The 23,758-nt window shown below is 39.3% G+C and overlaps 1 protein-coding gene across 1 annotated transcript in view; it reads left to right on the forward strand.

Moving 5' to 3' along the window:
* LOC100742334 (RNA polymerase II elongation factor Ell) overlaps positions 1 to 23,758 on the forward strand; it is a 148,240-nt gene that overhangs the window by 54,773 nt on the left and 69,709 nt on the right. The window lies entirely within an intron of this gene.

A 23,758-nucleotide genomic window follows, 5' to 3' on the forward strand; every position in this document is an offset into this window, starting at 1 on the left:
CTTGTACCACCAGTTACCAACCACCCTATATATATTCTTAATATATTCTCAATATTCTTAAGGACCCTCCATAAATCTTGGAATTTTCATGGTTAAGGTCCACCCCAAAAACAAACATCTTTTGTGTTCATTAGCAGCTTTCTCTCAAGGGCGTTTAGCACTCTTCCTCCCCCTACCAATCTGGAAGATCAGCCAATTGGCAGTGAAATCTGTTTCCCACACCCTCCTAACGAAAGCTTGTCCTTAACAAATCAGCTGTTTTTGTGTCCTTAAACCCACCCATCATTAACTTTCCTCCGTCAGAACATCGTCATTAAATTTCACTTAGTTCTTGTCTTTGAAAGGGATTAAGATCTCTCTACCGGGTTTCTACCCTTCGATCAGTCGCCTACCAGCTTTAGATGTAGTTAGAGTGAAGTACGATTTTCAGTGTATAATTGTGTTTATTAAGTTAATAATACAGTGTAGTGAAAATAAGGTTAATATTTGTGACTTGTGATTTTACGTGACACGTTCGATATCAACGAGCCTCTGTTGTAAAATTCTTGAGCAAGAAACATTGCATAGAAAGTGGTAGCGTAGCACGTCTGTCGCCGAAGATGACCGATGATAATACTTTATGCCTCTGGAGTGCAGACATACAGATAGCATATCGAATCCAGCTGGAAACAATTGGTTTGGAGGAAGTGGTTAGTATTGTGTTTCTCTTTTTTTCTTTATATGTAATATGTAGTTACGAGATAGGTTTTTCCTGTTTGTGTAATTCCTTGTTTAAAATGTTTCTATATAGATACACGTTGGTTTTGATACACTACGCTAGCCTAGCAGTTAAATATTCGTAATAACATATAGTTTTGAATTTATTTTTAATAAAAAACACACGAATGATATTTATATGTCAATATAAATTTTGTGCGTTACATTCAGCGTACGATAATCTCCATCTAATATTTTCCTGAAACATTGAAAACTAAACATACCGCGTACTAAGATATCCGATTCGCTGAATAATCCTCCAATTTCTAACTTTGATTTTAATTTCTTTGGAACTTTCTAAATCACAAGCTGCATCTCTTACGAAAAACGAATTCCAAATTTAATTGATTAAATTCTTCTCTTTGGCGTAGAATAAATTCTCACCTTCGCCGTTTACGTATTACCATTACACACACTGCTATTAATTACTGTATACTGCTATACTACGCTATGCACGCTGCTATTAACTTACAGGAAAATAGTAACATTTCCTTTAAGATAATCTGGTTATCAATATTAGCTCGCTTTTTATTGCGAGTCGAAACGAGCGTGAACGGTTCTCGCTTGACTTCAAACACACCATTTAGGGGCACAATTTAAAAACCAACAAACCCGCAGGATATATCGGGCGTTATTACACGATCAAAGGGATGTCAGTTGTACGGTTTCTCTCGAACTCTATGTTAGGAAACTGGTGTTAAAACGCACCCGCTCTCTCTTATCCGGGTATTTTCTCACAACGGACCAAATTCTAGTTAAACCTTCCTTTTTTGCTCTATCTCTTTATCTGTCTTCCTTTCTTTAGCACGTACGTACTATGTACAAACGCTGAGTTTAATCCGTTGTCATCGTAGACCAACGGAGATTCCCTTTCGCAGATTAACAATGTCTATATTTTCGTGATACAGAACAAACGACACCTCGGGGTAATTATACGTCCTCTCTGTTTTCTTCTCTGCATTTCGTCCATATCTTGTCGATCCTATGCACTCGCAAGTATGTAGATTACGCATTTGTATGCATTTATGGGGAATATAAATGTTTGTGAAGGTGCAGGATGTACGTAGTACGTGTGACAATGACCATAACCAAATTTACACAATTCCATACTACCTGACAGCGAACCGTTAGACTTTGAGCTTACTTTTGCACATGGCCCAACATTACGCTTTCCTCATAACGTAGGGCAATTAGGAACCGTCCCTTGTCCCTCAAACGACCTGCAAACCTTTAGTCTTTAGTCTTTGATCTTTAGTCTTGAGTCTTGAGTATTATACTTAATCATTTTCGTGAATAAAAGTCTACAAAATTGTAAAAGCACCGTTAAGTTGTTATTGCTCAGTTAGTCCTTTTTTATCATAAACTTTACATGACATACGCAACCAGGTCCTAAATAAAAAATATAATATTTAGATGGTGAAGCAAATTCCTCTTTTTCTTTCCGTTGAGATAATATCTCAATTACGTTGAGATAATAATAAGAGTATGAGATTGCGTAAAAGTTTAGTCGGAGGAATCTCATAGATGTTTTAGTAGGAAAGATACGCTATAAAGCTCCTATAAATATTGAGAAAAGAACGTTATTGGCAATTGATTTAGCAGCTATATAGCTCTATTCTTGTCTGGCATATCCTTCTTGCAGCGAATCAGAAGAAAGTTACGTAGAAAGCTTATTTCGTTCAGTGACTGTACGCCGACACGTCGTAGTCGAACGTACCTTTCGATGAAAGAAAGTCGCTCGTATTCATTTAAAAATATTTTAAACTCGCGAAAATTCCCATTTGGAGCTCGCTGACAGTTCTCCGTAAAAATAGACCTTGTTTTGAAGCTGATTACTAATGGTAACCATACGCAATAGCAGTTTCTTCTAATATTTTCTTTTTTTCTTTTCAAGTTTCGCAATAGAATCTGCTGATTCGATTTATTTTAAAACATCTATGTAATATTTAACAGCGTTCCTTGTCAGCTCCTTCTCGCCACTCTTTTTTACTCGTTCCCTTTTCTGCACGGTGGTTTATCGTATGGTTATTTTCAGCAAGCGTCTTCGTCTTCGGAAATCCCGTTTTCCTCTCTTTCGTCGACCTACATTCTCCTCTCTTCTTCTTTCTTCGTTTGGGTGCCTCGTTTTCTGTAGCATTTTCGTCCAACTCTTTCGACAACACTGGGTAACCAAACGTACACGCGTACATCGCGTCGTAATGAACCGCCGACCGTGACATCTTGATATTTTATTTCGAGCCTGCGATTTTTGCTTATTTATAGGTCGTTATATCTTCGGTATCGCTCGTTAACACACCAGTTACAAAGACAAGACGGTACTGCGTCTGTAATAGAGGCCAAGTACACGCCAGCCACGTGTATTCATCAGCACTGTCTAACGTCCTTACGGATCGCGTTCGCCCGTGATTTCTCTATTTTGCTTTGCTATTTTTTTAACCGTGTAATTTCCTCTGTTTCAACGCTTGATATTTTCTTCCGATTATTATTTATAATGGCTTTATATTTTCCCGAGTATCTCATGATTTAACTATTTATATTTACCCGACTGTATTTTCATGTTTTCTTTCTAATAGACTAGTACGAAAATATAAATACAATCGTAAATTTGATAAATAATATAAATTAACGTAGATGTAAAATCTCTTTACGAAATCGATATCCTTGTAATCTCTTGGTTAGATCTTCAATGATTCCTGTGGAATTCTGTCGCCATTTGATTTGCTATACTAGACTGAAGAGCGGAATTTATATATATGAGACTCTGTTCCGAATTTATTGCGATTATTAAAAACTTTATTTTTAGGATTTATGTCCGGCTCTATTTGGTACTCATAGATATCATCCTAGCTCGAATGCGAACCAATACTCGGAAATCCGAAATGCTATGTAAGATAACACTTGAATTTATCTTTCAGTATTTCTTATCGATTTTATCGGACCTAAAAGATTATAAAGGTTGTATGATTCGGGGCAATCATCGAAAAAACCCAATGTGTTTTTATCTAAATCAATACATACTGTGATATGTCACGTCAAACAGATAGCCGAGGTAGATGTTTCGTGTGAATTGGGCGAACGTATGAGAATACTAATTATGCCTAAAATATAATAATATATTGATTCAAGAACGCAATGATCTAATGATCGGCGTTTATACGGAGTCGAAAGTTGCGCAAGCGCTACACGCGTTGGAATTCGGTAGTGTAGAAAGTAATAGATCGAATGGCTAGGAGAAAACTTAAAAGCGAAATTTTATCTATCTTACACGATGTAAACGATTAACTACACGATCTTTCGCGCGAGCACGCGCGCGTTGTTAAAGATCACAGAATAGAAACGTTATATGTAAATACATTTTTGTTGATTTACTGATTTTGATATTTACCTTACGATTAAACAGAAGAATTTTCATATGACAATGTAATTGTATAGATACATAATTATAATTGAAAAGAAAAATAGCCTGCTTGGTCCACGGATGTAACTCTTTCGAAAGTAGATACGTTGACCAAGTTTCTTATAGAATTTTTAAGACGATATTTTTCTGTCATATGTCTCGCAATATGTTGGAAATTCTTCAAGAATACGAGGAAACGCGCGTTTAGTTCGAAAACTGAATAAAAATAATTTTTTAGTCGATCGACAACGTAGTGATTTTAAAAATTGCTCCTCTTTAACGAAACGTTAGAAAATTCAATTTATCGCGTTCCCTTTCTAGAATCTTTCTTTGTAAAAGCAAATTATTACGATTTTACGTATGTGCTCGCAATACGCGATTAAGAAAAAAGAAGGAAGAAAAATGTAATCCGGAGATCTGGTCAAATTTTGTAGCTTGCGACTGATTAACGATTATGCGAAGAACGTTGTTTCTCCTTATCGCATTATCTCTGCTATGCCAAGCAGGCAAAGTTACAGCAACGAAGAAAAGATGATAGTCGTGTACGATTTTGCGTGTTTCTGGCCTGAATATTTTTTCTTTTTCCTTCTACCTTTTTCTTCGCCTACCGCGTGCTATCGCTCTATCCTTTTCGTTACGAATTCCAAGCAGGAGCGTAGCAATTATTTCAGTATAATTCGCTCATTTAGTAGACGTCCTTGTTGCGGCTGACGCATCCTGGAAGAACCGACTCGTCTCTCGCTTGACCGATTTGTCTCTCCGTTCTCTACCTATTCGTGTATCGTGTATCGACATACGATTTCATATATAACAATTAACAATAATCGTGTATGGTCTACGTATATCGAAAGGTAACCTTTTTCTCGCGTCGATCGTCCAATTCGCTCGTTACCTGTCCTGTTTTTCGCACCTTACGCTCCACCAACCACTCTCTCTTTCTCTCTATCCTGTAAATGTCTCTCGACTCTGTTGGAATTTATCCTCGTCTTAATGCACGCCGGTCTCTTTCCACTTTGACGTCCCTTCTCGAAGTACAATTTCACGTGCTGCTGACCTGTGCCCGTGTAAAATACGTACTTCAACGATACCGACGGCCTTTCGTGTATACGTGTGTAGTTAGCATACGTAGAGCATGCGCAGGCTTACCTTCACATTGTTGCCTTTCACTCGGTTTCTTGCTGTCCGCTACGTATGTATATTTTATCCAAGAACAGCACGTTATTGGCTCCGCTCGACAAACGTCAAGACGTCGGGCTTCTCGCTTTTTTCCCCAAGAGCTCCACAGGTCGCTACCGAGAATACGTTGTACCAGGAAATCATGATCTCTCCGGCTGATAATCGACCGTATAAATCCACCGTGGCGCATCTCGCGGTGACATTTTGCGAAACGATTTGAATTAAAATCTTCCTAGAAAGGGCAACATATCGCTGGATAATCGGTCGTATCCGTCGTTATCGTCAGCTAACCCATTCGATCGATTCGAAGAAATTTTGAAACGTTCTATTCGTAAGTAACCGTGTATGTTCGAGATTCGCTTTATACCGAAGAATTCGTTGACTTCTTAATGGCATGCGTAAAAGTATTCCACTTTTACGTGGGAACGGTTGTTCGTTCGAGTCTCGTGATTTCAGGCGATTAAAAGGCAAAACGCCGAGACGAGAATCGCTTCTGTATCCGGCAGTAGCCGGAAGCTCCACTCCGTGCGTTTTATTGTCTTTTTCTCTCGTCGATCGCTTCCTTCTCGATGTGTTTGCGCGTGCACACGCGTTCCGCGTGTTGCCACACGACACGCACCTCGCTGCTACGTAGCCACACGACACGCACAGGTGCGCGCGCGTACGTTTCTTTCGCTTAAGGCGATATTTCATGGCGCGGCCGCCACCAGTACGAAACACATCGCTGCCGTAACAGTTACTTTTACGCGTGACCCACTTACTATTCCAACAGTCGAATCTAAGTACTACAATAAAAAGTAGGTCACTCTGAAATAATTGAACGTTTCGCGTGTTAACAGCTGGCCCGACGAATGGGCCTCCAGTGGCCATCTTTCGGCGAGTTGAACAAATATCAGATCGCTGTCCAACGAAGTAGATTTTAGATCTTAATCGTTTCTAGGACTCGTACTCTAGATATTCTCGAATACGTACTTTCGACAACTCGACTCTGCTCGACCTGCCCGAAACATCTCCAGTTCCAGACATTTTCGACCCCTTGCACACATTCGCGATATATCCATTTATGCATACGTATTTATCTTCCTTTTTAGATCTAACGAATGTTCGACAACAGTCGAATAATTTTACGATTGACGAAATCTTCAAATATTCTTTAGTGAATTTAGCAGATAATCGGATAGCTACGAGAAGAGGAGTGACGTGAATGCGAGGATTGAAGACGTTGCGTCGATGGTTGCGAATTACCCAAACTCCAGACGACGTTGATGTTCTGAAGATTCTTGGAACCGATAGTTATCATATGTATATGTACTCTCCATACGACGTACATGTTTTGTTACCGAATAAGAAGCAGCGCGTATCTCGTGACCAAAATCAAACAGAACCCCGAAATACTAACCAATTCAGATCCGAAGCAACAAAAATCATTCGTAGAACAAAACGTTTTTCGCTTTTAAATGAAAACCATCGAAACGTTCAAAGTACCATAGAAACACGCGACACGATCAAAGTGACGTTATTTACTAGTAATTAATCCAGTGAATAATTCTTTATTATAAAATAGCAAACTCTTCCGACGAAATTCATAGAATCTTTTTCCGTTTGAAACGAGATCATCGGAAAACCACTGAGAATTATTGGACGAAGATAAAAGAATAAAAGAACAATCAACGGAGAAGCGTTCGATCGCTGTCGTCGTATCCCTTTAGAAGACGAGACACGCGATATAACAGAATTTAGGCTGTGAAAACTGCCCTATCCCAGCATCGTTACAGTTGGTTTTACGAGCGCGTGAAAACGTGGCACAACGAATCACGCTGATCGTCTGGCATCGGCAGGATCCGCAAGCGTTGAATACGGCACACATTCTACGTACGTGTACGTATATTAGGTGTATCTTTATCGTTGCGGCCTTGCGCGCATGTAGGCAATATGCGGGTGTTGCGCTCCTCGCCATTAATTTTCCCTCCCTTTTTCGTTCACGCGGTGTGTTACGCGCCTGTGATGTGCTTGATAATATTCCGTGTTATACATGCGCGTTCACACGTATTACTCTTGGTCTCTCGCCATTCTGAGAAATTACCGGGATTTTCGTAGATATTTCTTTCCTTTTTTGCCGCTCGTTGAAATATAGCGCCGCCTGTAGAAGGACGGAGTAACGCGCGCATGCATTGGACGTTTTTCGAAGTGGACGAAAGTTTTGTTAAATATCGTGACACACGTAAAATAATTTCTCTGGATGCTCTTTGTTTTTCGTGTCTAACTTTTCGAGTTATTTTGCGGCATACGACCGAGGGTATCGTTAGAGAACGTACAGTTGATGCTGGAGACGAAAATTTTTATCGCGAAGTATTTGAGTTTTATAATTCTAAATTATCTATCTCGTAATTTTTACTTAGATTTGCAGAAGTTATAGATACAAGTTACAACTACGTGCTTTGTAGAAAGGAACTCGATGCTCTGTAATATCATAGAAATAGCGTAAACTTGTAAATGAATTCTCGTATACTTATAATTGAAGTTACATCCGCTGCTTAACGATAATATCTGAAGATAATTCAAATTAATATCTCAAGGCTTAAAGAAAACAAGTGTATAACAATTTTTTTATTTAAAGGCTCTGATACAGCAAAACGAACAAATATTTTTATATCGACTATATATAGAAGTATCTTATCAAAAGTTTGGTCTGTCAAGATACAAAATTTACAAATCACCACGTAAACACAATCAAAGCCACGCAACGTTATCTAACGTAATACAATATACATTTAAATGTTAGAAAATGGTCGGAATATGTTGTGTACCGAACCATTAGCGAAAGTCTTATTATGACTGCCTCTATTATCACGCGCGATATTTTTTTTACACTGCCATTAATATGTTTATGTAAAGTAATATCATGGTATCTAGTCCGAGTCGTATCCGCGAAAGATAACGCGTATCGTGCGTGTCTATTGTCGCAAATAATACAGTGGCGACAGTGATACCGTGTACAGAGCGATTTGCTTTCTCTGGCCAGCTCGAATTGTTGCTTTCGCCTTTGATTTATTGACGAAAAGGAACAGGTTCCCTAGCGATAGAAAGGAGGCAAACTTCGATACCTGTTTTGTAACTGGTCTCCAAGCGCCTCGAGGATGCTGGTTCGTGCATTAATTAGGAAACAAAGACTCGTAATATTACGTGCGCGAAGCAATCTGAATTTTATGTAAAAAAAATTCCTCGAATTTTATTGGCATATTGAACATTTTTAAAAACAGTTTACAGGCCGATTATTACTAGACTGCGAATGTTCATGAAAATAGATATTTTCTTATACTTTTAAGAAATAGAGCAGGGATTCGTTTCGCTCGCCAAATATTATATCATCATAGGTCGGATGTTCTCGACATTTTTCAATATCGTATTAGCGATATTCTCAATATTCTATGCATCTTTTCCACGGATATTTATCACAGACAAAATTTGCATATTTTATTTCACAGACAGTGACAGTAGAATACACGGATTTCGCGATTAATGAAAGAAACACGTCACGAGTGACTCAATTCTCTATGAAGCATTACATAAATATTGTTTTCGCAGACATTAATGGTATCGAGAGGAAGATACGATACGATCGTACTTTATGGCAATCTTTTTTATCCTCCTATTATTTAACGACTATATTAGTCGTTTACATGGTATTGCGGCGAATGTTCGATCTGTTCTCACCGTATGTCGACTTTTATTATTGCGTTAAATTAACCGGCATAAAGAAAAGAGAGAGAGAGAGAAAGAGAGAGAAAAAGGCGAGCACCGTCTCAATTGGTCACCAGGCGAATATTATAAAATTCAGTCGGCGAACCGTGAGACGTCTGGTAAAACTGGTTCCAAAGACCTTTGCCAGGCTACGTTCCCTCTTACCAGTTCGCCAAGTTGCATGAGAAATGTGTCCCCGCGTCTGAGACCACGCGTGTATCGCAAAATATTTGAGAATAATGGCAAACAACGAGACTTTTTACCAAAATGAGCGCGCCAATAGACGCGGAATCGCGCGCCGGAAGCAACGGTTCGTTCATTCGCGCGAACGCGCGAAACTCTGTAGCTTTGCTTCTCTCGATGATTTCGCGCGATCTGTCGGACGTCGAGCCTTTTTAGCGGAAAAGCCTGCGATTGACGCGTAGTTATGACGCCATCAAACTCTCATCGAACTTTCATGCAACGAACGCTCGTTCGGTCAGCTTATCCAACTACTCGGCTGTTTTTGGATCGTGCGGTAATCTCGCGCGATTCGCCTGAAAAACGGGCGAGCTACTCGATAACTAGCCTCGTTGGTTGTTGCGCTGTGCGCGGTCGACGTCGTCCTTGTAAATCATGCATCGCCGCGAATCTCGTTGCAATTTGGAACGCGAATCCTATTTTTAGGTACAAACCGTGTGTATACAGTATACACGTACGTGTGCGATCGTGACGAGGGAACGGTTCCGCCGAACGATCCGAAACCTGTAAAACTGGATTCTCCTTGTTCGTGTGCAATATACACATCGAAATTAGCCGCTCGTCCACCGACTGATATCATCGTCCAGCTCCACGAGCTGCACTCTCGTTGGCTTTTAGCTTGCTACGATTTCATTCTCGATAGTAATGCTTAGAAGATCGATGATTTTCAGGCTGTTACTCGCCATCCCACGATATATTCTAGACAATTTAAATTAATTCTTTATCCAATCAGTTTGTAATTACAATGCGTCGATATGTTACTTGATATGACGTATTATCACGTATGGTGAGCAGCTCGCGATATTCATGTGGTTTGTTAATGTTACTATTTATGTTTCTCTATTTGTAGAAAGTTCTTCGTCCGTACTTATCCTCGGTTAAAGATTTCTTATCGTTCGAGAGAACCCTTCGTCTGCATTTCGATGTTCCATTGACTTTTCGTACGTCCTTATATCATTTACAGAGACTACTAGATTCTCTACGAGAAATATTTATGTATATTATTATTATATTTATCGGAAACAATCTGATAAATATATAATTCTTGTTCCATTAATCCATTCGTTAATTAATCCATCCGTTCCGTTAATCTTGTTCCATTTTCTTGTGCCACTAATCTCTGTGGAAGCTGGAAATTCGTAGTAGTTTGGAAAACAAGACGAAGTTTTTGCTAACATTCGTAGGCAGAGTGAAGATGAAATTTTTAAGTTGATCTATGCCAACTGTATTATCGCTAGCATACAGAGAGACCTATAAGTACATACGTATACGTATGATATAGAGTTATTCAGAAACGAGAGTCTTCTGGCGTAACGTAGCCTCTCGTTGCTCGTACAACTCACAACTGTTTGCCGAGAGAACGAAGCATGGCTTTTTTCTTTTGCTGGCTTTATTCGATGAATAGGAATATCTGGTGTTTACACATATGCGTGCTGGCAGTGAAGTACGAAGAATTTCACAAGCATATTTTTTGCAAAAGCTACTGAAAGTTATTTGAACTTTAGGAATGACGAAGAGAAAAGACTTCAAAAAATGTCTCGTAAATGGAAAACGGAGAAAACACTAGAATAAGATGGAATGCGTAGGATGGAATGGGAAAGTTTTATAAAAGCGAAGCATCGAGACTGGTTTTTATATCAGCTGGATGTAGGACTAACGTGGGAAAAGTTTGACGCGAAGTACGTACTTCCCCCGATATGGCGATTTGATCTAAGAAAGGATAAAAGAAGAGAACATTTCAAGATGCCAGACGAAACGAAGGAAAGAAAGATCCGAAGGATTGTCGGATGTTGGATGAAAAAATTGCATAAAATAGGAAACACAGGGAAAACATTTAAAGAGGAAAAATTAGCATACACTGAATTTCAAACAGGCAGAGTGTTGTGAGTAAGAGTTCGTAAAAAATGTAATTACAACGATAAAGTACGAGATAGTGAAACAACCACGAAGAAAGAAAACTAAGTATAAAAGGAATTCACTGAAAAGAGCAGAGAAAAATAATTGAATTATTCTCGGATACTCCGACGTGCATGCCTTTGATACAGACGAAATTACCCAAAATATGACTGGCGTTATCGTAAAATCTGTGACTCCCCTTGTTGTCGTGTCGAAGCAAGCAGCACGTCGGTATCGCTGTCATAAATCGTAATCCGCAACTCATCGTGACAACTGTACTAAACGTTACGGATGTGTTGATCGCCCACAGCTATCGAGGGGCGAATCCCACTTTGTCATAGGAAGAATAAGAATTCAAAGAATGTGTCATCGACTATAAAGATATCGTTGTGTGTATTTACTTAACAGGCACAGTGTGGCATGTCAAAACCAATATTTATCGCGACAGAAAGGTAGAAAAATCGGTTTCTGACAATATCGAAGTCGTTCACTGACCCTGTGTCTTTGTTTTACGTATCACCGTATACATAATAAGCATATAATATTTACCTAATACTTCTCGAGGTTATGTCACCATATATTTTACCGTGTCTCATACGCGTTAAAGCTGTTGCTTTAAAATTCGATGCAAAGCAGCGAATTAATTGCTACGTGTGACGCATCGTATGAAATCGGGTAACATGTAGCGAAATTGTTGAAACTTGAACTTGGTGAAACGGCGAGCGTATTACGTAAAGCAAGAACAAAATCTCCATAGAATTCTGGACAAGAGTAAACGGAAATTTGCATAATTGCGATCATTGGGCCGTTGATCTCCGCAGGGGACGTTTCCTCCTTCGAAAAATAAGCGGCCAGGTGACTGAGTAACGGTTTACGTTCCTTGGGAACTGCTACGAAGCGATCGGTTAAGTATGCAAGATGCGGCACAGCCCATGAATATTAACCGTTCGAATCGATGGGATTCGATGCAGTGCTAATTGCCGATGAAAGAATTCGGGAGAAGATCGGGTTCTCACAGGGGAGGATACATCGGTCAGGAAATAGACGCTGTCGTGAGTTCACGGACGAGTTTCAGCTTCCGGTTATCGGTTTTATTAATAAACAACGAACGAGTTTTCGATCGTTAGATACACCGCTGGAGAATCCATTTCTTTAGATAGCGGCATTTATTTATTACATTCACGATGGTATTCGTTATTAATATCGTTATTAATATTGTTCGTGTTAATGTTTATTGATCACTAATTAATCGTTTTTAATCTCTTTGAGACGATGGTATATCCGAGTCATTAGTCGAACCGGTTTTAATATCCGAATATCGGATTAATTGGTCTGATTGTTTGGTCGGTAGATGATTGTATGGATAATAGGGTTACGCTAAATCGGATATGTTATACGTGTATCGGTTGTAGCTGCCTGATCGAAATAATTCATCGTAGATATTGATGTATTATTTGTTCGTCGAGGATTGATGCGAAACGGTAGGAAAATGCACGTTTTCGTGTCTTTTTACCCTCTTATGCTGTATGATTTTTTGATAGATGTTTGAAGGATCATTGGCCATTTATTATTGTAACATCTTACGTAAAATCAGATGTAAAATATCGTTACAGCTACGCGATGTATATTCAGCGAAACGAAAGTATCAGCCATACCACGAGTTTGTCCCGACATTGTCTATAAAACAAGAGTTGTTCGTAATGAAATTCCTATTAGACGTACGATAAACGCTATAAAAAAATAAGAAAATTAAGACGAAGAAGGACTCTCTACCCAGTGTAATCGTTGTTTTCACAGAAACCGTATTATTCCGGTGTATTTATATTTCCGTTCTGTGATGCGGGTATAGTTTACGTTGATCGTAAAAATGGAATACCGTGCAAGGCCGATTAACTAAAACCAATGCAAACATCTGCCGTAAATTTTCCAATCCTACTTAGAAATCTCTTGGTTTGCGTATTCGATCGAGCCAGCTCATCGTTCTAGCATCCATCCCGTACGCAAGCACTGTGTTCATCCACCAATCAAACCACGCCTGTATTCACGGATCCATAGCCACGTTCATCCACGTACTTACAGGCATACTAATCGTTCCCTCGCTCATCAATCGCGAGTACTCGAGATCCTCGGTTTCCCTATCCACGTGCAAGTCGTCGAAGTTTCCATGCTTGAAAAAAAAAAAAAACAATTTTTCCGCTTCTAAAGTCCCCTCATAGAGCACGGTGTACACAGGTAACAGCGAACTCCACCCACGCTCGAAGGAAGAGGAGGAACGAAGCTTCGTGAAGAGGCTCGTAAAGTTCTCTCCTCTCTCTGTGATGCACCGACTACTCTTGCTTATAGCTATAATAGACTCTCTCCTTTTTCTCCTTCTCCACCACCACCTGTTCTCTCCTCTCTCTCTCTCTCTCTTTCTCTCTCTCTCTCTCTCTGTCTATGTCACATTGTATGGAAGTTCAGTGTAGGCGCACCCGAGTGCTTTCCACGGTACGACGCCGACGGGAGCTATCGGCGAGTAGAGCACGTGCTGCACGCGAGCTTCCAACCGAACGTGAGGACGATTTTGCATGAAATATGCAGACTCGTTTCTCTCCTGTGCGTCCACCGCGCACTGTACTTTTTCCCCCTTTTTTTCTCGTATCCGGCTCGGCCAAGGCAAGAGACGAGTACACCTGGCTCTATAGCAATACCTGGACTCTGTGTATGTATGTATTCAGTTTGCCCGATTTCCGCGTTCCCTTCGGAACAGTGCTTTCTCTCCGCGAGTTTTCCTCTTCGTTTGCGCTGGTATACCTACAGTACCTACTATACAGGGTGGTACCCCGTTAGAGTGCCACGAAACATAAACACGGTTTATATAGCTCCATACGGTGAGATTCAGAAAATTCGAATTACGGTGTCTACGGAATGTATCAAATCTGTCACAATTTTTATTAGAAACGATTGAATGTAGAGACGATAAATTAGAGATATAATGTAGTTCTTAAGTAAGAAAAGTGGGCTTTGTTTTTATTCTTATTTCAGTGAAAAATAAGTAACAGTTTAGTTCACCAAGAACTTATCCTTTCTTATTCATAAACCTTCTTCGTGTTACTCTGATTTTTACAAAACATCTTTTTCCTAACAAAGTAGCGAGTACTCCAGAAACTTGGAAATACTACTTCAAGAAATTCGTTAATTCTGTCGGACCTATTCATCCTCCTTATTCGTTTTTTTCTAACTTCACTGATAACGGAATAATATCGTGAATCAGCTGCTTGTGAATCATCCTGTATACCACGAGGCTCTGTTTTTCCAACTTTGTTTATACCGCCAGCCATCAGTCTTTAACTTTGCAATTCCTCTCTTTTTCTTTTTCCACTGATCTCCACGTTTACCTTGCTGAAGATCTACCCTCCTGTATTTCTTTTTATTTTAATCCCTGCCTCTTCGCCATTTCTCCTTTCCAAGGTCTTTCTTCCGCGTATCAAGGTTGTGACACAAAGAATTTTATACCCTTTTTGGTTGATTCTCTTTCTCTCTTCCTCTCTCTCTCTCTCTCCCTTCGTTCCCTTCCCCTTCTCTTTTTCTGACTCAGTCTTCAGTCCAGTCGAGGGTTTCTTTCTGCGTTTCCCTCATCCGATCCCTTTTTCCTGGCTCCCCTTGGAAAGGGGCAACGCGCGCCCTCGTTTCGCCAAGTTTCTCTCCTCGGTCACGACATCGGCGCGAGTATCGAGAACGAACCCTCCTGAACGAACGTATGAATATTTGAAACGTCTGTTTCCAGCCAACGATTCACCTTCTCGGTCATCTTCTGTCACACCGTTTTCCCACCTTTACCGCAGTTCGATGATCCCGCAGAGGGAAACGATATCGAAGGGGATCGCGTCCAATCGCGTCTTTGCCGATGCTACTCGATGATTTTTTGCGATGAATTTTACCTGGAATAGCGTTTTGTAGTAAGTTTCGTATTGGATTGAAATTAATATCGAAACGAATAATTTTTCGTAGTAAAGATCGCATGGGACAAGCTTTCCCGTAGAATATGACAGTGTATGATTGTTCGCGATATTCATCGCGAGAAACGAATTTTCACGATACGTATAGATCTTCCACGGTAGATTTCACGCGTGGCGAATATTTAGGACAAATATTTTTCCATCGAACGATTTTTCACGCTAATCTTCTCTGTCGACAGTTCTCAGTATGAAATATTCTATCCAACAATTGTCATATCTGTTTCGACTTATTTCCAGTATTCAGGTATGCGGTCCGTGATGACCCACGGTGGCACACGAATACGTTCGAACACTTACGATAGAAAATTCGTATAAATACGTTATGCGCGTGGTATAGATGTTTCTGGAATCTCATGAATATCGTAATGAGACTCTATGACGACGATTAATAGCGTAAAATCGTTAATCGATTTAGAAAGACATATAGAAGTTTCAAAAACACAAATACAAGGATCGCTAGCTTAGTAGAAAAATTAGAAATTATATCACGTAATATGAAAATGGTTGCCTTAAATTGGTTGTTTAAACATTTTTATGATATTTTGTGAAATATTATATGACTGTTCTAAAAATCTTGTTGAATCGCCGATATATTTAAACATTTAACAATGTTGTAAATCTTTCGTGCAACATACTCGATACATTCGGGAAACGTTGCTATACGACTGTTCGAATGCTCTCACGAGAGACGATGTACGACGACGGATTGAAAAATTCCCGGAATCACGATAACGATAACAAGTAAAACAATTGCCAGCGACGATTCTACCCTCGTACAGGTATTTTCACTAAGAACAGCGAGCATCTTCGCGCTAGTTACTAGGTGTCTATCGATCAGAAAATCTGGAATTACGACTGACAGTGCATAGATTAGACTTTGGTTGCGCAAGGAATTTGAGGAAACGACCGAATCGTATTTTCGGTGCAATCACGCGAAGCGGGTGAAACCGCTGGATCGAGCAGGTGCGTTCAAGGTTCGATCGTGAGCCATACGATGGCCGAAGATGTTTAGAAAAGGTGGTCTGCGTCAGCCGATACCGTTAAACAGATTTTCGGATAATCATTAATCGACTATGCCGTTAGAATCATCAAATACCCTGTACACAGAAGTAGCGGTATTTATGAAGCAAAGCGAGCAAAATTGCCCGAAACAAATCGTATCTGGAATCGTGAGACGGCAAAATCAGTCGCGATTTCTATTCAAGTCAATTTACTCAGGCGTGAAGAAATCAATCTGTTTGTAACAAAATTTTCTCTCTTGGTGTTTGCGGTGGAACGACTGGCATTTATTCGATTGAAATTGGGATACGAGGAAACGAGCAACTTTTACTTGTACGTGTACGCGTTATCGCACAGTGTTTAGTATAAAAATAAACGCTCTTTAAATTTACGTTCCAACGATTGCCAGACATTCCTTTCATCCGATTTATGTTTGATAAAAGATACGCGGATCTTTGTAACGGTATATGGCGCGAACAATTTTCACTATTGTCGAAAATCAAATATAAATAATTATTGAAATAATTATTGAAGAAAATATTACGGATAATTTCATGGCAGATTAACTGAACGTAAGAAAAGTATCGTTATGTTCTTCTCCAGTTGTTACACCACTGCGTAATAAGTATTCTACTACAATTTCTTATACTTTGCCTCGGTCTAACTTCTAAAATCAAATTTCCAAACTACCTTTACACCCTACACATACAAAAAATTATCCTCGTAACTCGCCAACTCCCGTGGAAAACTTCGTTCTCTTGCAAAATCCACTTGCGAAATCCATTAATCCATCCACTCGCCGTTCGTCCAAGAACATATCCTCTTCTTTAATATTCATTGCAATTTACAAGTCCCCTAACTACGTTCGTAAATTCGAAGTGTTTTAATCGACACATCCATCCCCTGAACATCCCTGTCTTCGCAACACGTGATCTCTCGCGTCGTGTTCGCAGCCCCTGTGAAACTTCTTTAAACGATGTATAAGTTGCAAACGATGATCGCGAGTGACAAGCGTGTCCAGTAACGAAGCATCGATAGAAGTCGGTATAATTAATCGGGAGCAAAGTCGTCGGAGCTGTCGATTCGTTCTCGGAAAGCTGTGGCGTGTCTAAATCGAAATCGACGACGCGCATCGTCGTTATTAATTGTCATCGTGAAGAAGAGAGAATAAAGAGAGCGGGAGAGAGAGAGAGAATGAAACGCGTTTATCGATCGTTTTGATACGAGCTAAGTTCTGCCAGTCCACCGAGACACGTTTCGACGGATCATCTTTTCACCTGATTATCTCTTTCTCCGTTATCCTGTGTTATCTTCGGGATCGCCAAATCGCTCGCGACTTCGACTATACGAATTAGATTTTGTCATGATTTTTGAAAAATTTCTAAAGAATATTACGAAGAGTACGTATTTCTGATGTTAAAAATCAATTCTTCTCACGAGCAAAAGATAATCCACTCTCGAAGAGATTAAGAAGATAATACGAAGAAAACGCTGTGTTTAATAAAAATATCTGACGTTGATAAATAAATAAAACAATACTTTAAAAACCATAGATACGTGCGTATATACGTATAAATAGGAAGAATAGAATATGTACGTAACGTTATATAGACTTGTCAAATAGGTAGGCCGCATACTGTGTACTATACGGCTATACGGCGATGGCGACGTGAGAGGAGGTTCTCCGGTTCGTCAGTCGCTTTCAGAGTCCTCCAGTAGTGAAATCCTCGCAAGGTCGTACGAGCGCGCCGCGAGAACGATTTAGGCCGGAAATTCCGCGAGCGATCGTGCGAGCGCGACCGGTAGAAACGATCGTTCGCACGCGCGCGTGCCTCTCTGTATCCTACATACTGTGCTACATCCTTCTTACACTCTCGTTCTTTCTCGCTCCGGCGCGCAGATTACTTCGTCCGTCTTCCTTTTCCTGGCCGAGCCTTTCCTTTTCTTCGATCTTCTCTCTTCGCTGTGTCTGCTTTCTCTGTCTGTTTCCTTCCCTCTCTATGCATCCGTCTCTATATGTCTTTTACTCTTACTCTTTCTTTTTTTTTCATGCTGTCTTGCCCGTATTTTCCCTCCTTCTTCCTTACGCTAATCCTCTCTCAGCATCGTTTTGCATCTCCGTTGGAAACACGGCTTTCGAACCTGTTCCCCGCACGCATGAGATCTCGCATAGTTGCTGAAATTCCGAATTCATTACCGGCGGATGACTTTCACTCGCAGCGAGAACGACGTCGCGACGCGACGCCGAGAACACCGCGTCGCTTCTTCGCACGCATTGTGCACCCGGATCTCCCCCCGCGACCGCCCCGAATCACCGTGCATCGAATTAACCCGATTTTTTTTTTTTGTAACGAATTCTGGTAACGGCGGGGCGAAGGCACCGTGGGACAATTGGGGAGAAATCTTGGATTCCGTTCGCGCACCAATTCTAGTCATCGATACTTCGTTGTTGGAAATTTTGTAACGCTGGCTTTACCAGTGTAAAACTTGCGATTTCTTCTCTTTTATTCTTCGATTGTTCTCCTTTCCCAACGGATCTTGATAACGTGCAAGTGAATAGAAGAATATCAGTGGAATCGTAGAATAATTGGGGAGAAACCTTGGACTCCATTTGCGCATAAGTTTTCATTGTGGCAAGTTCTCCTCTCCTTTCTTTCGCTATCTCTTTCCTGCCGTTTTTCTTCTTCCTCGAAACGAAATTCGAAATTTCCTTTGCTTCGCCTTTTCTTCCTTCTTTTCTTTTTACGATACCGTCGTATTTTTCTATTACGAAATGATAGAAAGTCTTGTAAGAAACGATTAAATACGATCGTTTGTCCGTTTCATGAACGTTGCTCCATATATTTTTCTACGTCTCTGGTACGCGTCGAAATCAGGACAGATATCGTATTTTCGCAGACTCTTTCCTACGATATTTTCGGCGTAATTGAGATTTTTTAATTAATCGAAATCCGCTGATGCACCGCGATTGGCTATTAAACTGGTAATGCGTGAACCGAGATTCAGCAACATCGTTGCTGACGTCCGAACAATGCATATCCTCGTGGCTCGTAATTACACAGCGATGGTAGTTACAGTTTCATCGCGTGAAATTTCGTTTCTTCTTCGGTCTTTATTTTTCAATTTCTTTTGTCTTTATTTAAAGGAAAGTAAACTATCGTTCCGGAAGAAGTGGTTTATATTATAGTTTGGTCAGCGTACGTAGTACTCGATAAAAGTGTAGTCATCGCGTTATGAAAAATGTTGGGCGAACGTATTCTCGGAACTTAATATTCAAACAATTAATCTTGATGAAAGTTGGCTGTGTTCGTTGAATTTTACGCGTTCACACAGTGTAATTGGTCTCTCCAACTAGTTTTCAGAAGAGAAGAAAATTCCGTAACGTCTTTAAGTTCTTTCGCGTCTTTTATATCATTCGCATGTATCGTGTTTTATTATTTAATTATTTAATTATTTCACAATGATTACAAAGATATCAAAAATTGGTCTGTTTCAAATGAATTAGTGACATAAGCGTGGCATACAATGTTCTTTTATTCGCAACAAGTTAAATAGAGGAAAAACGGAAAAGAACTAAAGACAATCGTTTGAATAAGCGGTATTATGACATCTGCGAATGCAAGTGAACACCTGCGCATTCTTCGAATGCATCAAAGGATTATATTCACTCCTACGCGAAGACTACACGAGTCATCGTACGCAACGTTCTTATTATCATGTCATACTTCTTGTAATTTGAGAATTATCGTTGCTACTTCCATTAGTGTTACCCAAGCTAACTGTTCTTTCAAAATTTTCATTGTTTTATTTGAGAGATAATACTTTTGATAAATCGTAACCAATTTAGGTCATAAATCCTAATGCTCAAATAAATCATGCGACACAGTATGGATCTTCTTGCAATTATCTTACAATTATCTTCTTACAATTATCTTCTTGTAATTATCTTCTTTCTATTTTTCTTCTCTATTCTTATCTTCTTCTAAATAAAAAGCACGTTCGACGATTTCTAATAGAAAAACTCTTGATAAAAGAAGGATTTTCGAGAAACGAGAAATTTAACGATAGAAAAATTCGCGATGAAAAATTAGTACAACTAAAATTAAAACGTTGCAAAGAATCGATTTGCACGAATGAATAATTGAGAGTGACGTTTGATAAAAATTAATATTTCGTAATAAAACATGTATCTTTTAAAGCGAATGGTTGCAGCAATTATACAGGATGATTGGTAACTGGTGGTACAAGCGGAAAGGGGGTGATTCTACGCGAAAAAAGAAGTCGAAAATATAGAATACAAATTTTTCGTTTGAGGCTTTGTTTTCGAGAAAATCGACTTTGAATTATTTAAAAAAAAAAAGAAAAAAATTAAAAAAAATTTGTATTCTATATTTCCAACTTCTTTTTTCGCGTAGAGTCACCCCCTTTCTGCTTGTACTACTTACCAACCACCCTGTATATTGTTCATTAATGTAAAATAACGCGGTAAGCATAAGGTATACGATATTTGTAAAATCAACTTTTTCCAAAAACTAAGGAATGAAGAGAGAAGAGAAGGTAGAAAGGAAAGGGAAAGAGAAACCTATGATCTACTTCGCAAAATTTCGCAATTCCTAACATTCTTCAGCCGAAAGTCATTCGTTTGAAATCCGGTCGATCGTCGAGTGAAAAGCACGAGGATACGCGTCGGGTTTCTCGAAGATCGCGAAAGCTCACGTGTCGCGTTGCAAATTCCACCGGTCGCAATTGTCACGATATCGCCTGGTGAAAGCTGGCATCATAGACGCGTAATCTTCGTCCTTTAGCCCTCCATAGCCGTTATCTTATCGGCTGTTTTTGCGCGTTTCGCGGTGTGGAACAGCGGGGGAATCCCCACGGGTGTAAGCTTGCGATGTTATGCAAAGCAAAAAATCCCCGTTGCGTTATCTGACCGCATGTTTTAAAATTCGTTGTCACGACCGAAAACGTGACGGGAACGATAAATTTCTTCCGTTTGTCATTTTAAAAATGAGCATGCTACGAAAACCGAAGAAAAAGTGTAAGGAAACAAGCAAAATATATTTACAGAGTCGAAAGGAACTATAATACGGTAGAGTTTTACGTGGACGTTGGATTTTGATAAAGTTCTCTGTACGATAAAAATTGTGCAATCTCGTATGAAACTTAGCTAACTTTCTTTTTATAGTAAAATAAGATTACACGAATTTGAAATATCAATTTAAAGCGTAGATGCTGGGTTTTAGATCTTTTTTTTTCTTTTTTTTGAATAGTAGAAACTGGCCAATTTTCTTCTCCTATACGCGTTACTATGTAACACTATGTCGCTTCGTAATTATCGTTTGACACGAAACAAAAAATGCAACGTAAAAAGCGGAAAGAAACAACGATAGGAAAAATGATCTTTCATTATGATATACAGATATGCACGCGTCTAGGTAAATGTTACTTCAAGATCGTTATTTCACATTGATAACCGAAGCCCTAAATCGCATTGAAAATATACTCACGTCGAAAATCTTCAAAATTATCATTATTTATACATCTGTGCACACATTTGTGAGAGGTGTGTACAAGTCCAGCGAATCTACTGTCTTAAAGTACATTCGTAAATACGTATGTGTACATATGTGCTTACTTTCACGATATCGAGCTAGCTCCCAAGGAATGTATGCGAATGAAGACGAAACTATATAGATTGCAAGTTTGTCCGCACAAACTTTTATGGAAAAATGATCTTTCAATGAAATTTCTCAATTTCTGCGCACAGTTTCCTTGCTGGCAGGACCTTTTACATCTTCCGATTGAGGCAAACTCTCTTTCCCGGGCCCTAACGTTTATACAAAATTGTACAAACGGCAGCGTTCGTTCTACTTGTAAAACATTTCTCAGATCGGTATCTATCGGGAAAGGTGGGAGCGGGGCTAAGCGATCAGTGTGGGAAAGATAAGTATTTTTGCTCCGGATTCGCATCTAGAAGTTTGCTGAGAAAAGGAAGAGAGTAAATTAGTTCGTTTGTTGGATCGGATACACCGGATCGTCTGAGGGTCATGGGAACGCCACAAGATTAAATAAAATATCATATTAGTCGCTACCCGTGTACCAAATCATGCGAAGCTTAAGCACCGAGCATTAGAAGATCGACCAACAGCTTCTACAGTCGCGAGATTAAAAATCATCGAGAATAAGATAAGATGGATTAATTCTAATCGGACTGTAATTCGAATCAGTTTTATTTCAGGCAGATGAGAAGGTGAGAAAATTTAAGTCTCCACTTAGTACATTGGCGATTTTTATTTATTGAAATTAAAACATTCAACATGGAAGTTAACACGATGTTACATTTCATTCGGACAGCGCGTTAAACGACGTTTTTCACCGTGTCAATTCTTTCATTAAAACATCGATCCACGTCGTTTCGATTCTATACTCTAAATATCGTCTATTTATTTAATAAATCGAAATTATATCTTACGGTAAATGAAGTTAACGTAGCCTGAATTAGCTCGTATGAATCAACGACTAACGATATGACGCGTAGGCAAATACCGTGTTAGTGGGTTAAACCGGCGTTCCGCTGTGCGTTTTCCGTGGAAAACTTTTCCGCGTCATGACGTTTACACGGCAAGCGATGGACGCGTCGATCGACCGTGATGTATTCTTACTCGGAGATCGCTCGAGATCGCTTCCCTCCTCGTCGTATCAACGAAACGTTTTCTTACACTTCGCTGGGGATCAATTAACAACGTCGTGCAGTCGATCGAGCGATCATAAAAGCACGTGGAAAGTTCTGCAGACGATAAGGGATGATAAGAGAGCAATCGTGTTCGTGGAAAAATTAAGGCTATTCACAGGTATTTTCATGTTACGATTGATAAACGAAATCACGACATTGGTTTATTTAATTAAAAAAAAAAAATGATATCTAAAAAGTTCTATTAGTAATATTCGATTTGCCCTATACGATCGAATCGATGTCATCGATGAAACTTCACAAGACAGAAGTCACGAAGGTTAATAAACATAGTCGCACAGGATTAAAGAATATGATAATAGAAAATAAAATGAAATTTTACAAGTAAATTTTACAAATTATATATAGATTGCCTGATCCTAACTGGCGGACAAATTATATAATCATAAAGAAAAAAGAAATCTACTAGTATAACTTGTAGTTTGTAAATCATTAATATTATTAGTCAATAAATGCGGAGATATTACGAGGAGATTATCTAGAGCATCGTAGTTAATCGCGCAGAAATCTTCTGTTGTTTCTTTCGCGATCGAACGTATCGATGCATCGTCGATGATCTATCAAGCGTTGATTAATACTGCTAAACAAATACATACGTCTGTAACGAAGAAATGAAAAATTAACAAAGACAGATCGATTTCAACTACGTCATCTTGAATCGTTATAAGCGTAAAGACGATGAAATCGATTTTTAAGACGAACCGAAATATAATTTTAAAGAAACAATAGAAAATTGGTAAATAAAAGGATTAGAACGTCCAAGAGATTGACAAGTTACCAGTTAATTCATCTTCCTCGTTGATA

Source organism: Bombus impatiens, unplaced genomic scaffold (assembly GCF_000188095.3).
Source record: "Bombus impatiens unplaced genomic scaffold, BIMP_2.2 scf_0106, whole genome shotgun sequence".
Lineage (NCBI taxonomy): Eukaryota > Metazoa > Arthropoda > Insecta > Hymenoptera > Apidae > Bombus > Bombus impatiens.